Here is a 10,470-nt window from a genome sequence, read left to right on the forward strand (position 1 = left end):
AAAGAAGAAATGGAATTTACAAAAGAATAAATGGATTGGAGTTGATTTTTTTCAGTGCATGAAGGTACTTACTAGAATAAGGTGTCCTTAAAATGTGGTAACCATACCACTGGGGGAGAAGGGCCTAGGGAATGATGTTTCACGATGCATGATAGTGATTTTTATTTCTAAAGTTGAGCACTTACTTTAATGGATCTTGAGGGTAAGTAAAAAACACATTAACCACATGATTTCATGATTACGATTGTTTAGGCCAAGACTCTAGAAGGCTGGCTATTGGGATAAATGTTTTTTTTTTTTTTTTAAATAAGGTGTAACTAAAGATAGGCCAAAAAATCTAAAAAGTAATAGTAAAATAACTGCAGCTTAGGAAGCATTATTCTAGAAGGAGTAAAAATGGTGACAAGAAATCTTGGGGTTTGCTAAGTTCTTTCTAAACACAAAAACAATTCAGGGACCTTGCAGGGTGCGACGGAGTCACGTGAGTACCCTAGGGTCATTTGGAATTCCCCAGATGGCACCCACTGCCCATTTCCACCCATCTATCACCTGCAGGAAAACAAGGCACTGAAAATGGCATCATTTTAGAGGGAAACTTGAAAGTTCTCTAATTTATTTTTTAAGCAAATCATTGGCCCACTTTGATAGTTCACAACCCATTCAAGTTATTTTCCAACACCCTGGTAAGCTTATGGCCATCCAGCACTGACCAGTGCAGTGGCTGAGAACCACTGGTCTCCAGGACCATGACACACGGTTGAATGAAAACCACCCAGGGTATCAAGAACCCAAACTGAAACCAAAACAGGAGATATCTGGTTCTAGCTTCTTCTGCTATCATGCCATTAGCTGGAGAGCGGCTAAGGCCACCATCACCCGCTGTCCTTATTACAGATTTCCCTGCACTTTTGAAGAGAAATTCATTTCAGGCTGGACACTGTGCAGAAAGACAAGCTTACGGAGCGGCAAGGGGTAGGTTTGGTTGGTTGGGCGTGGACCTCTTTTTACATAAATTTCTGAAGTTTTCTTGTACACTTGGAAAAAGCAGAAGCTCTTTTCCTTTGGCAACTGCTAAGGTGCTTTTCAGATGACCAAGGGCAGGGGCTCTCACTCAGAAATGGTGGGTAAGAATCAACATCTGAGGACCCGGTGAAATGATGGGCAAACCGGGGAAACCAGTAGATGTGCGTGTGCGCAGGGGTGTGGGTGTCAGCGCTGACTGGTGCATTTCTCCAGGAGAAGGTCCGTGGCTTTCAGAGACTGTCAAAGTGGCCGATTTGGGTTTTGTCAGCTGTCTGGAGCTTCAGGGATATGGGATCTTAACACTGAAAAGGAAGAAGTGTATCAGTCAAGAGTACAGAAGGTGGTTTGGGGTGATACTGGGATAGAAAAGGAGGCTTGAGAAATACTTCCGTGGACTCTGAGTCCACGGTGTTGAAGAATTAGAGTAAGTGAATGTGAGTCAGGGGCGCCTGGGTGGCTCAGTGGGTTAAAACCTCTGCCTTCGGCTCAGGTCATGATCCCAGGGTTCTGGGATCGAGCCCCGAGTTGGGCTCTCTGCTTGGTGGGGAGTGTCTGCTTCCCCCTCTCTCTGTCTCTGCCTGCCTCTCTGCCCACTTGTGATCTGTCTGTCAAATAAATAAATTTTAAAAAAAAGTGAATGTGAGTCATTTTTCAATTATTCCTGGGGTTGTTAAGCTGTCCTTTTCATCTCAATACTTCTTTCAGCTGGTCCATATGGATCCTGACTCATCAGCAGCACGGACACTTCCTGCCAGGTCTCCCGTCTCCTGCCAGATGCTGGTCTCCTGGAGGCAGGAGCTCTGGCTAATTTCACAGCACATCTTCTTTTACCTCTGAAGCTGCCGCTTGGTGGATATTTGCCAGAGGAAAGATTGTGCCTGTTTTCATTGCATCCAAATGGACGTGGACTCAAACTGTTAATCTCCATTACATAGTCAGTCATAAGGTGTTCTCGGGCTTGTTTCCTATCCACTTCCATCCTCAGTCTCCCATCAGAGAAATGGGGTGAATGTTCCCAGGGTCTATGGTTATTGAGATAATTGAGTGAACGGAGTTGGCGTGCTTAGCATCATTCCTAGCCCTATATGAGGCATGCCGTCAGTCATGGTTACTGCTCTACAAAATATATTTGTTTGAAAGACTGACCCCACTTAATTGTTTAAAAATCATTTAAGGTCAGCTGCATGCAGCTCACATTACCACTAGCTTACACAAAAGTATTATTCCATCAACTAATTCTTCGCCGAGAGCCCCCTCCGTGCTTTCTATGTAGGGGAACAATGATGCAATTCCAGGCTTCATGGGCTCAGCAAGGAGAGGGTGGGGTGGGTGTCCTTTACAGGCTCCATGCAAGCTCAAACAGAAAGAGCTAAATGCCACAGACATTCTCCTGGATGTGGGATCAGAGAAGCTGTCCTAGGTGAGCAGATGTGAGGGAAGACAATTTAAAGAGCAGGAGGGGTGCCTGGGTGGCTCAGTGGCTTGAGCGTCTGACTCTTGATTTCAGCTCAGGTCATGATCTTGGGGTCCTGGGATGGAGCCCCATGTCAGGCTCCGTGCTCAGTTCAGAGCATGCTCCGGATTCTCTTCCTCCCTCTTCCCCCACCCCTCCCCCACTCCTGCTCTCTAGATAAATAAAAGTGCTGGGGGGATAGCTAGAGAAAGGCGCTGAAGGGGATTGTCCTCTTCATCTTTGAGTGAGGTGAGGGGCGCTGTATCAGAAACCTTAAGGCGAGAGCAAGCTTGTGAGTTAAAGGCCAGGGTCCCAGCATACCTGGAGTGAGATGAAGCGAGGAATCCTTCCGGGTGGCCAGGCTAGGAGCACTGCCGGCTGTCCCACCTGTTCTCCCTGCTCCCATTCTTGGAGCAGTCTTTTCCAATCACCTCCATCGCCATCGGGGAGATCACTTGGATCCTTCCATTCCCTCTCATGGCTCTCTGTGGCTGGCAGGATGAAGTCCAAGTTGCTTTTCTCCTCAAATGTCCTACTGACCCCTGATGACCTAATCTCTGACCTCATTCCACACGGGCATCCCCCCTGCCCCCATGCTTCAGCACACATACTGTGCACCAGCCTCCTAACTGCATCCATTCTCTTCATTGTGTGGGCCTTGCTCATTCCCACCCCAGGGCCTTTGCACCTGCTCTTCTCTGCACCTGAAGTGTTCTTCCTCCCAGTGCTAGCCTGGCTGCCTCCCTCACTCCATTCTTGCCTTTGCTCTAGTCCTCAGACAGGTCTTCTCTGGTTTCGTTAAGAAGATCCTCCCGCACTTCCTTCACATCTTAGTGCTTTCTAAAATCTACTTTATTTTTGGGTTTCCTTGCTTATTTCTTTTTTTAAATTTTTATTTATTTTTTTAAAATTTCTTTTCAGTGTTCCAGAGTCATTGTCTATGTACCACACCCAGTGTTCCATGCAATACTTGCCCTCCATAATACCCACCACCAGAATTCAAGTTCCAGAGGAGCAGGGACTTCATCTAATTCACCACTCAGGGTGTGTTACTGTGGGTTCTCAATAAATCTAAATAATGTGTGGATTGAATGGGAAGCATGAAAACAAAGGCGTCTGGACCAAGTCTGAGGTGTGTTGAAGCCAGGGTTCTTCAGGCTCCCAGCAAACCTGTCGCCTGGGACTGAGCCTCAGGTGAGTGCACACCTCCCCCACCTTTTACCTGTGCTGCTTCTACCAACAAACAGCTCATGTCTCCTTTCACACCGGGCTCACCCTGCACATAGTCACCCTTTCAACAACACATGTGCACCTAGGAATGTGCTAGGTCCTACTGTGGAGCATCCAACACAATGAACAGAAACACAGACTTGGGGAGCAGTCTGTACCACAATTAGATCCAGGCTCTGCCATGTATTTGACGGCTGTTGGAGCTTGGGCAAATCTATTTGCCTCTCAAAACCTCAGTTTCTACATCAAGAAAATGGGGCCAATATTAGCACCTGCCTCACGAAATGATGGGAAGGAAAGGATGCAATGATCTAGTAAAAATACTTGAAAGAGACTGACAAAGTCAAGGGGCAAATTCGTTCCTGCAGGAGGTCCCCAAAGCAGCTGGGACCAGACAGGGAACGTTGGGCCAGTCACCTCAGGTTTGCACATGCTTGAACGTAGCTGGCAAGGTGCACTCGCAGGCAGAGAGAACGCCCTGGCAAAAATTTGAAAAACTCTGGCCACCTGCATCAGCTCCACCCTGTTGAGGATTTGTGGGTTACACCTGTGCAGGGCACAGAGCTCCTTCCCAGAAGGGAGGCTTATTTCTTTTATTTAGTTATTTATTTATTTTTTAAAAATTTTAAAAATAAACATATAATGTATTATTAGCCCCAGGGGTACAGGTCTGAATCGCCAGGTTTACACACTTCACAGCACTCACCATAGCACATACCCTCCCCAATGTCCATAACCCCACCCCCTTCTCCTTACCCCTCCCCCCAGCAACCCTCAGTTTGTTTTGTGACTTTAAGAGTCTCTTATGGTTTGTCAGGGAGGCTTATTTCTTGATCCAAATGTTGATTCCTTCAAAGTGTCTCCCAAGAACGTAGAGACTAAAAGCCAAGTGGGAAAATGGAACAGAGAAGATGAAACATTTTGCCCCGTGCTTTCAGACTGTTGATCCGTGCGGGCCCCGGGGAGTGAATGAGTGAATGTGACTCTCCGTTCCTGCTGTATCTAAGTGAGGTGACTCGTCTGCATTCTGGGTTTGCAAAATGCATTCTGGGTTTGCAACTCTCCATTCCTGCTGTATCTAAGCGAGGTGACTCATCTGCATTCTGGGTTTGCATTTTATTAGGAGAAACACAGCTTCCCTGACTCCCGGTAAGTAGATGGTGAATAGATGATATTCAAGAACAGTGATAGAAGAGATGCCAGTTGGGAGTCTGTCTGGGGAAACCGTGGTCTCAGGGAGGCTCTGGGTCAGGCTCTGCAGAGTCTGGGTGACTGTGAGCTGCTGTTGTTACATTTGTAGTGGGGGTGGCTATTTGGTTGGTGTACATCTCCTTCCACCAGAGTCATGCTCTTTTAAAATATATATTGATTTTGAGAGAGAGAGAGAATGTGTGTGATTGAGAGGGGTTGGGGAGAGGGGCAGAATAAGAGGGAGAGAGAATCTCAAGCAGATTCCCCACTGACCATGCAGGCCAATGTGGGGCTCGATCCCATGACCCTGAGATCATGACCTGAGCCAAAATCAAGTCAGACACTTAACTGATTGAGCCACCCAGGAATCCCCAAGCTCTGTCTTTGAAAGGAGTAAGTCATAGGTCACAAGATGTCATTTTTTCAGCCCCTGAGGTCCACTGGGGAGGAACACAGCAGAAGCCCAGTGTCAGATGGCTGATGATCCCGTTGTATTTTCAAGATAGGAACATGGCTGTTCTGAATCAGAACTTTGCGTCACATGTGATGGAGAACCTTCTTCTCCCAGCTGCAGGCTTGCTGCCATTCTCCAAGGCGTCCACAACATAGGTCCCCATTGCCACGGAAAACTCGATTTCTAATCCAGAAAATCCCTGACTAATCATAACGTCCAGGAATTAGAGATTCTGATTAATAGAATTTTCCGCTTAACTGAGTGCTAATCAGACAATCTTTTGCATTTTAACCCCTCTGGCTGTTACCTTTGACTAAGTATGGAGGTTCCCTCTGGTTCTGAATCCTGGCTCTTATCCTTGGGGAGCTAGGTAGGTTGGGACAAGTTACCTAATGTCTTAGTGATTCTGTTGCCACGTAACAAATGACTTCAAATGTAGCAATTTAAAATAACACACGGTATCTTGTGGTTTCCCTGAGTCGCTAGTGTAAGCACGGCTCCCTGGGGTCTTCTCTTCAGGGTCCCACATGCTGCATTCAAGGTGTCAGTGAGCTCCTTGCTGAAACGTGGTGACTTAGTGAAATTACTGCGTTTCGTGTTCACTGTGATCCTCTAAGCATACACACTCATGATTTCCACTTTGCAGATGAGGAAACTGAGTCTTGACACGGTGCCATGATTTGGTACAGGGATTTCCATCCTGCAGGTGCAGGTGTGCCCCTCCTCCTGCCCCTCGCCATCAAAGCCAGACTGGTCTGGCTTCAAAGCCCACATGTGTAACCAGTAACAGACGTTGCCTCCTGCTGGCTGTGTCTTATTAAAAATTGGTGGAGCTTGATTGTGTCTTTTTAAAAATTTGAGAGTCTATTTCTTGCTAGGAGGCATGTCTTAGTCCTGTATGACCCAGGTCACCAACACAAGCCGGGGCATATATCAAGTAATTATTCCACGGTTGCTAAATAGGTGAGGAGGGTGGTAAGCCCCTGGTGTAGCCCCGCCCTCCCGTGCTATCCCATGTTGGCTGTCCAATGCCCAAGCTCACATTTGCAAATAGTGTGTGTATGGATAATAATGACTATTTTATTATGTGAATGTTTTCAGTGTCATTAACTTTTAAAATTAAACTCTCCCCAAATTGCACAGTTGGAGGATGCCATCTCTTTCCTGAAGAAGACATCAGTCCACCATGTGGCTGAGACAAAGCTCAGTGAGAGCCTCCTCTGTGCCTGGCTTGTGATGGAAAAAAATCAGACTGGCGAAAATAACGCGTTCCTCTTGCTGAGCTCATGCTGTGTTCTGTGCATGCTGCTAATATCTGATATAATGATCGCAACCACTCCAGGTGGGGGCTTCTATTATTATCCCCAGACAAGAATACTTAGGCTCAAAGAGGTAAGGGACCTATGAAAGGTGACTGTAAAGGCGAAAGGGGCAGGATTCAGACCTGGTCGCCCTGACTTCATGGCCTCTTGGCAGCCTCACAGTGCAGGAAAGCAAACGCGTCCAAACGCTGACTCATCTCATCTTCATCTCAGCCGCAGGTTCAGTGCATTGCCCATTGTACAGACGAGAAGACTGAGTGTTGGGGAATGGAGCCCAAAGAACCACAGGTAGAAAACTTCAAGGCTGGCTTACAAATCCAGCTCTACCCAACTCCAAAACTTCTCCTCATTCCGTTTCTGTCACGCCTCTCTGCCAATCAGGTCTAGTCTCTTAGTCACACTGCACCCCATGCGGACCCCAATGGGAACTCTGGGCGGCTCTGCCCGCAGCCTGCTGAACAGAGGTGGGTCTCTCACACCCTCTGCTTTGTCTCTCAAGTGGCCTGGCCTCTCTCCAGGCCCCAGCAAGCTATCTGCTCCCATGTCAACCATTTTTCAGGGCCTCCTGTCACCCGTGTTTTATAACCTCCTCAGTGAAGAGCAAATCTGTATTGATTTCAGAACAACTCAGGCTGTAAATTACAGGTCGTGATTGGCTTGGTCACCCCGAAATGAAAATCTATCCACTGCACCAGGCGTCTAAATCTAATTATCGTCGCAGGAAGCCCATTGGCAGGGTAGCCTGGTGCCTGTGCAGAAAGGAATGCTTCAGATGGTCAGCAGCAGCCTGCAAAATACATACCACAAAATTTAGAGCTGCCCCTAGTGTTTGTCTGGAAAACAGAAGTCTCGCAGGTTGCTTTGATCATCAAATTGAATATCAGAAGTGACCTTGAGCCATTTCTGTTATTAATAATAGTAGTAATAATGAGAATGATAAAATAACTGTAGCTAATAGTCGCTGATGGTTTGCATGCACTCTTTCATCTGGAAACCTCAGAGCTGTTCGTCACTTACTGGCTGTGGGACTCTGGGCCAATTACTTAGCTTCTCTATGCCTCTGTTTCCTTAGCTGTAAACTGAGGGAGAGAAGCAATATGAAGCAATATGTGGTTCATCACATTGAGGGAAAGGTTAAATAAAGTGATTTATGCAAATTGCTAAGATCAGGAGCAAGGTGCATTCTTGCAGTCATTATTCATGAAGAAACAGAAACTCAGAGAAGTTAAGAGACTTCCCCGAGGTCACACAGCTAACAGTAATTTTTGTCTGCAGCCTGGCGCATTTTTTTTTTTTTTTTTTAGAATTTTAATAATTTTTTATTTTTTTATAAACATATATTTTTATCCCCAGGGGTACAGGTCTGTGAATCGCCAGGTTTACACACTTCACAGCACTCACCAAAGCACATACCCTCCCCAATGTCCATAATCCCACCCCCTTCTCCCAAACACCCTCCCCCCAGCAACGGCGCATTGTTTTTAAAATGCTGTTTAATTGCCAGCATTGAAAAATGCAGCTGATTTCTGTAAAGTTTTTTCCGGCGAGATAAACACAACACCAGGCAAAGTGGGTGCAAGGCAAGATTTATTAGAAACGCTCTCCAGCGAAGTTTCAGGGCTCAGGAGAAGGGGAGCCAGGAAAGTTGTGCCGGGAGGAGGTGGGCACCCTCGGGCGAGGTTCCGCCACTCTGGAAAGCAGAGTGGCGGAAGTCGCGCCTCACCCTAGAGTGAGGTAAGGTAGATAGGATAAAAGAGGCGGGGAAATGGCCGGAGGGCTATGATTTCTAAGAAAGGGCCAGCCATATAGTAATTCAAATGGGCTTAAGCCTGAAGACCCGCAGGGCGTAGCCAGGAGTCTGGTCTTTTGGCAAGTTTCCCTTATTTGGATATCCCGCCGCTCATCGGGATCCCATTGGTCCACAGGAGCCCGGGGCGGGGGTCTCAGATTCCTGCTTGGGCCTTTGTTCTCCTGTCCGAGCTCAGGTCTTGTGGTGGGAACTTTCGCCATATTTAGTAGCCCTTCCTGCCAGCCCAACAATTTCCTGTTTCTCTTGAGCATCGGAGAAAAACTGGCAGCACCAAGGCCATGTTTCTTTCTACCAGGCTTCCCTAACTAAATCTATTCTGGCCGGCCAGCTAAACCCCAGAGTGCCAAAGACTCTTGTGCAAAAACAAACCAACACCCCCCAATTTAGGGGGTTTTGAGGTTGTCTGGAGACAACCATCAAAGGCTTTGAGTGCTCTGAATCAATTAATGACCAGCAGCAGCTGAGCCCATTACGTGGGGTTTGTCTCCTACTTTGCCACAGTCCCCACCAGTCCCTGCTGCCCTGCACCTGAAAGACCTGCGGATACCCTTACCCAAGAATTCAACACTGCCACAGGATGCAAACAGCAAGAGGTTCTTTATTGTTACACAGGCGCCTGCGGGTGGTCAGCGCGCGCCTGCGGGTGGTCAGCAGCTCCTGCTAGCTGAGCACACCTGGCTGGGGTGGTGCAGGATTTTTATAGACAGGTACATACAAGTCCTGGATGGGACGGGGCCGATTGGCTGACAATTTGAACATTTGAAAAAAGGCATACTTGGTGTTAGCGGATTGGCTTTGGAAGACCCCCTCGTGGGAAGAGAAAGGCGGGAAGGGGAAACAAAGAGGGGAAGTTTGACCTTATTACTCAGCAGAAAGACATCCTGTCTACTTGACTATGCAGCCCCCTTGCCTGGGTTACCATGCCCCGCCCTTCGGGAGCCTTTTGGCGCCAATCCTAACCAAGGTGTGATAGGCTGGTCCAAATTTCTACTAGGGTAAATTGTAATTCAATTTGTTGCCTAGCATCACTGTGGAGTTTCCTGTGTGTGTTACAATCTCATTGGCCTGTGTGTGGCCAGGCCCAACCACATGGCCTTGCTCTATAAAAGTTAGTCTGGAAAGCAGGGAGGGGGTTGCCCTCTCTGTAAGAGGTGTGGCCCCGGCCGGCCAGTTTGATTCCTGATGCTTGGCGCAAAATAAAGCTTTGCTTGACCTTTGCTTTGTATCAGTCTTGCTCCTTTAATCACGGACCCATTATTGGGGTACCCAATTTTGGGGGACCCAACAGTATATTGAAACAATAACATTTTGAGTATATCAAACAAGATAAAATCTCTTACTAACTTTCTTCTTTTTTAATAGGGCTACTAAATATTTTAGAACTATGTATGTGCTTTCCATATGTAGGTTGCATTCTTTGTCTGTTGAACAGTGCTAGGCTAGAGGTTTGGGGGCTGATGGACAGGATAATCAAGGAAGAAGGAGAGAGGCACCACTGCCCCTGAAGTGCTCCTCTGAGACCACACAGCCTTGGGTACTCATGTTTCGCTCAATCACATCTGCTCTTTCTGAATGTGAAGATCTCTTCCATCAGATACTGTACCACTCTAGCTCCACGGATTGATTACTAGAACACTAAAAGCAAAGAGAAATCAGGATATATGACATCATGAGAATTTTCTCTCCTCCTTCGTGCAAATAATGCTGTTTGTTCTTCTGCTGAAAACATGTGTGTGTGCCTGTTCCCATAGATGATGCATTATGCTCTGAACCCAGGGAGCAAGGATGTGGGGACTGCCTAGAGGTTGGAGATGCCTCTCAGCCCTGGCTACGGACCTCAACAGGAAGGGGCTGGGCACCCTGGGACACCGAGTCCCACTGTTCTACACTTGACTATGTCACCTGCTACATACTGGCTCTGAGAGTAGACAAGACACTTAACGCTCTGAGCCTTAGTCTTCTTGTTTGCAGAATGGGACAATTACCT

This window comes from Mustela lutreola, chromosome 11 (genome assembly GCF_030435805.1).
Source record: "Mustela lutreola isolate mMusLut2 chromosome 11, mMusLut2.pri, whole genome shotgun sequence".
NCBI classification, from domain to species: Eukaryota; Metazoa; Chordata; class Mammalia; order Carnivora; family Mustelidae; genus Mustela; species Mustela lutreola.